We start from the raw sequence: 6,162 nt of genomic DNA on the forward strand, positions 1-6,162 counted from the left end.
TTTGTTTTAAACAATAAGACAAATGAAGTAACTCAATGTATCTGGTACTCAAGGATATTTAAAACGTTGGAATTCGACCTTAATTGATCTTCTTATGACGGACCCTTGTCACATGGAAACATAAACATAACACAACTAATAATTCAGGTATATATACTACAGCTGTACTATTTGCACAGTCAAATTGCATTGACCGTATATCGCCTTGTTTATGACGTTGATAATGCATTTCCATAGAGGTTTATCTATTACGTCAATAAGACATACATGTTCGCGGAAATATTTTACGTCGTCCGCTTCAGATTAAAAATTATGTTTTTTTCCCTACATATTCCTTTCAGAACAGTTGAAAGAGTTGCAGTATATAAATAATAACCATACCTTGTCTCGGAATATAAATGTTATTTGTACTCGACTCGAAACATGTAAAAATGCACGGCACAGCCTTGCTTTCTTCCTGTTTCTAAGCCTTGTATAAATAACATTTATATTTCGAGACAACGTACGGTTATTCTCTATAAAAGATGTGGATGAGAAACTATCGCCGAGGTGAGCGATGCGAAATATATTGGGACCTTTTAATGGAGAAAATAATATTTTTTCGGACACTTTCCCTGTCTGCAGGTGTACTCCCCAAGAATCCGACAGTGGCTCGATTTTTGTTTAATTTCAAAATAACGTAATGTTAGGGCCTTTGCAGTATGAGTTTAACTAATTTTTGAAGGCCGTATGGTAACCCGTAGTTGTTGATTTCTGTGAAATGTGGTATCTTGTGAAGAGCTGTTTCATTGAGAATCATACCACATCTTCTTATTTACATATTGGGTTGCAACCTAATTTGCAGATGCTAAATGAAAGAAGATACAAGAGGAACAGCCAAACTCATAAATCGAAAAAAAAACTGACAGCACCGTGGTTAAAAATGAAAAAGACAAACAGACAAATAAAATTACACAAAAAACAACATAACAAACTAAAGACAGCAATGCGTACCCCACCAAAAACCGGGGGTGATCTCAGGTGCCCCGGAAAGGTAAGCAGATTGTGCTCCACGTTTGGCACCCGTCGTGTTGCTCGTCTTATTGCAAACCCAGTAAATAGTTTAATTCGAAAGAAATCATAGTGTAAACTAATTTAGGTATACGGTTACAGAAAATGGTATCCAAATGCTAAATCAAAGTATGGGATTACACACTTACTAGCTATATACAGGATGTATGTTGACGTACATGGAGAGAACTATATTATATCAATGTTGGATCACTTTGTTAAAGGTCAAGGTTGAACATAATACAGGAGTTTTTTACTACTAAGTAATTACAATATCGTGGTTGACAGTTTGTATTGGTGAATAAGAGTGAGGTCCGATAAGAAATGCACAACGCAGATTTTAAAATGTTTTGTTGAAATCAAGTGTTTTAAGATTAAATGTCTATTAGTAATATGTTTGATTAATTTCTGAGCATTTTCTTCAAATAATACAGAGTAAGTTTTATAAAGATAAATGATAATAAATTATTTGTTCGTAAAGAATGATAGCAGTGGTTTGTTTCTAAATAGGACATTCGGGAAAATAATGTAGTTCTTTTATGTTGAAGAACATTTTGTGATTTTTGAAAAATCAATTTAATTAAATTGAAATATCAGATGTATCTAATTTTAAATTTATCACAAAATTATATTGTTTGTCAAATCCTCATGAAAATTTAAATAAACCCTCCTGTAGAACACATTGTTATAGATTATCAGATGGTTCTATAACTTCATAACATAATTACTTTATCTGTCTATCGGTTTGATCAATTATTATATACATCGTACTTTTCTAAGGAACTAGTCATCAAAATGACTTTATATTTAATCAGAAGATCATCAATAATTAGTTTTGATATGTCATCACCATTATGCAGATCAGTCAGACATTTTTCTGCTTCCTCATTATGAAATTTTTCAGAATGTTAGATGAAAACACAGTTAATGTGAAAGTACTTAAATTTCGTGGGTATCAATTTTCGTGGTTTAAGCAAAATTCACATGTTTTTGGGTTGTTTAATTCGTGGATTTTTTCGAATGAAAAATTGAAGCCATTAGATATGAAGGTTACAAATTGTCTGTATTGAAGTAAATTTCAAAAGTAAACACTTTCCCGTGTACTCGTACTGATCACACTAACTAACCCGAGATAGAGTAATCAACAGATTAAAGACATCAAAGGTGTTGATTATGCCATAAATATATCGCCTAAAGGGGTAAATTCAGTAATTAAATATACGTCATCAGGGGCCGCCCATTTGGAGGAGAGCTTTCTGTATAAAACTGAAGTACAGTGCTCTTCTGATTGGTAGATATATGTTTGTAATCAATATTTTTTTATCGATGGATAAAAACTAGAGATAAAAAATATAGGAAATAAATGTTGAATGTACTGATTATTTTAACTACAGTTTTAAAATGTAATGGGGGTCAGTAAAGTGCGAATATACAGTGTTTGTAAACAAGGCCATGTGAATGTCCAAACATGCCGAATGACTCTATGTTTTTAATTTTTGCAAAAGATAGGGCTACGTTTGTACTGTCATGAATGATATATGAAAGATTTTAATTTCTAAAGGTAAATCAGGTATAAATTTAATTCAAGACAATGATTAGCATTAAAGTCAATGGGAGATTTTTTACTGAATTTACCCCAAAAAAGCCTTTGGAAAGTGTTTTTGTGGTCTTCATAGGGTATCATTTAAATTCCGTTTCATCTCCGCTTCGAGTAAGTGTTCTACTACTAATATATCAGTACTTCTAACTACCTCCCTTACTACTATCAAAGAACTGGTTATTAACTTTTGTAATAAAGCTTATGAAAATAATGGTATTAATTATTTTTGTAGTGTTAAAAATTCTTGAGAGGTTTTAGAAAAAAATACATACTTCTGATGGTCCTTATAATTCTGTTGACAGTTATGATTTTTCTACTCTATACACTACTCTTCCATACTATCTTATAAAAAAAAATGTATTTGATAAAATGGTCTTTAGAAAAATCTCATTGTAATTTTATTTGCTGTAACTCGTTTAAAACTTTTTTCTGAATTTTCTGCTTGATAACATTTATGTACGTTTCGGCGATAACATGTATCGTCAGGTAATAGGTATTCCTGTGGGCACTAACTGTGCCCCTTAAATAACAGATTTATTTCTATATTGCTATGAATCTCAGTATATGACCAAACTCAGTAAAGACCCATCATTGTAATATTTGATTCATACATTCAAAAATACCTACCGTTATCTGGATGATATTTTTTTCGTTGAATAACCCAGAGTTCTCTAAATATATTTCCGAAATTTACCCAAAAGAACTTACATTAACTAAATCTAACATAAACAGCAGCAGTTGTCCTTTTCTAGATTTAGACTTTTCAATTTCAAACGGGAAACTACATACTACAATTTACGACAAAAGAGACGATTTTTCATTTTCTATTGTTAATTTTCCCTTTTTTAGACTGCGATGTGGATCTTGTCTATATACCAGCTTTGTTTATTTGGAATATCTTCTAATTTTCACTTCTTCATACTATATTTGTATCAACTTCAAGATTATTCTCCTTAAATCTGTACAGGGAGGTTTTAGCTAGCTCTAATTGTATAGGTATTATCTATACTACATATGCCTATACATAAAACAAGACAAACACAAATATCAATTTGTCGACAGCCCGCCGTATTTGATGGACGCCGGATGTAATTTTATTATAACACATACAATATTGTTTCAAACAACAAATAAGAAACATGTCGCAACTCCATGCTTCTATACACTCTCTCTTAAACTTTCCCCAACATTTCCCTCACGGATAGTCGAGGCCGTCCAGGAAAAACCAATTTATTTTTTTTAATGGAAACCTGTATCCGACAACAATGCACACGCCTATCTCAGGAAAAAAGTAGTCAGACCTTACCTTATATAACGAGAGAGATGACAAACAAACAATTTTGAACAAAAATAAAATACTTCAATATATATATATATATATACATTATGACTTACGTTTAAGTCGTGCACGTACGAACGGCGGCTAGAAAGTGACACAAATCAAACATACCTACATACCCGGATCTAAATCAACCCCTCTGATGGGACCATACGCATAATACCCATAACGTCAATACAATACTTTCCCGCTTTACTTCGAACCGCGAGAAAATATTAGTATTATCTTTACTACATAAGCCTATACATAAAACAAGACAAACACAAATATCAATTTGTCGACAGCCCGCCGTATTTGATAGAAATTACACAAAGAACATGAAGAACGGGGGCCAGAATAAATTATAAGAGATAAACAAATATTATTAACCCAATTTCTTCGAAACCTGCAAACGTTTCTCTGTGGAGTCAACAATGTAACGATCTTTGCTAGAGTCTGACTTCCACTGCCGTGTTTTTTCAAACACCTCAAGTTTACGTTTGCATTTGCAGCAGCCGTTGCACCACTGGCTCTAAATGAATGTAGGCCTATATTACAATTTGGTGAAACTAATCTAATTCTACCTAATTAAGCCTCCCTAGCCGCCGTATAGCTTAGCTTTTTATCTTTATCTATAAGTTTACAATTATTGCCTGATCTGCAAATCTGTCTGAATAAATATTTATTGGAGTCAAAATCGAAATTGGCTAATTCTAAATATCTTCTGAACATAACAAATGGACAAGCTATGGATAAACCTTTCGAAATGAGAATTTCGTTTCCTTGACGATACTGATCGGTTTTACTTTTGTTAATATACAAAATCAAATAATTGTCATGTATAACTACATCTTTAAATCTTAACGAACTTATTTCATCATATCTTAGAAAACCAGAAAAACTTAGTAATATCATTGTCAAATCTCTAATAATGAGTAAATCATCTGAATCTTTAAAGTGCGTACATAGTTCGATTAGTATCTCTGCTGAAACCGGATCTTTTTTGTTGGCGGTTTTTGTTGTGGTTTTTTTGGAAGCTTCAACTATGGAAGTAACGGAAGAGTTTATAGTAGGATCTGGTAACCCACTCACTTCATGGGCCCATTTTATACCGTATAAAGCATTTGAAACGGGATGACTAGTAGATCCATTGTTCAATAAATTTGTCAAATATAAAGCAACGTGTACCGGTTGTGCAGGTAAAGCATCTTGTCCATGTTCCGTAATACATTTTTCTAACCTTCTAAAAGCGTAGAAATAAGACTTTACTGTATTGTCACTTTTACTGTTCAATAACAACTCACACATCTTCGGATATAGACTATACAACTGGCTTCCTGTTTCTACTCCACTATCCTCTATTGCGCCTTTTACATGACGATCTAAACTGATGCCTGTTAATAAAATAAAAATTATAAATATCTATGTTTTTTATTTAACATTTATAGCAACTAATCTGAATTTTAAAAACTGCGAGGCAAATATACCGTTTTGACCCCTTCCTCGTTTTGTGAGACTCTCACCTTGAAAAAACCTGTAATCTCTTATGAAAGACTTAAACCGACATTCTTGGTCTACTAACATTGGCCAATAAGCGGCAGATGTCCACTCGGGAACAATCAAAGTATGACTACCTTTATCCTGTATCATTTTGTTAATTGTATGTGGGACCAAACGAGGTGGTGGAACTAACCAATTATTGTCGCCATCCCATGACACAGAAAAAGCATTAATGCCTGATGTTCCTGTGCACCAGAATTTCGAATTGAATTTGTTGCATTTTGCATTGTAATCTTGTGCAAATCGGTCAAAAGTATATGGACCCCATAACTTATTCAGATACGTAAACATCCAATCATCGATTTCCCAATCATCAAAATCTGATTTCTTACTAAGACTGTCTGCTTTATCGTTATGCTCGCGTGGTATCCATACTAAATGTAGTTTGATCTTGTTATCTTGACAAATTTTATGAACAGACATAACGCTTCTGTGTAATTCTTTTTTCTTACTACCGACTTTCATAATGTGTGGTACATTTTTATTGTCTGTGTAAACTCTAATAGTCGCACCGTGCAATTTGATCACAAGATTCCTTAAAACCCTTTTTACTGATTCAAGTTCTCTCCATGTAGAGCTTTTTACTCTTTCAGTGGAAGACCAACTTCCGTATATCTCTATCGGTTCGTCCTCT

The sequence above is a fragment of the Mytilus galloprovincialis genome, chromosome 10 (assembly GCF_965363235.1).
Source record: "Mytilus galloprovincialis chromosome 10, xbMytGall1.hap1.1, whole genome shotgun sequence".
NCBI lineage: Eukaryota > Metazoa > Mollusca > Bivalvia > Mytilida > Mytilidae > Mytilus > Mytilus galloprovincialis.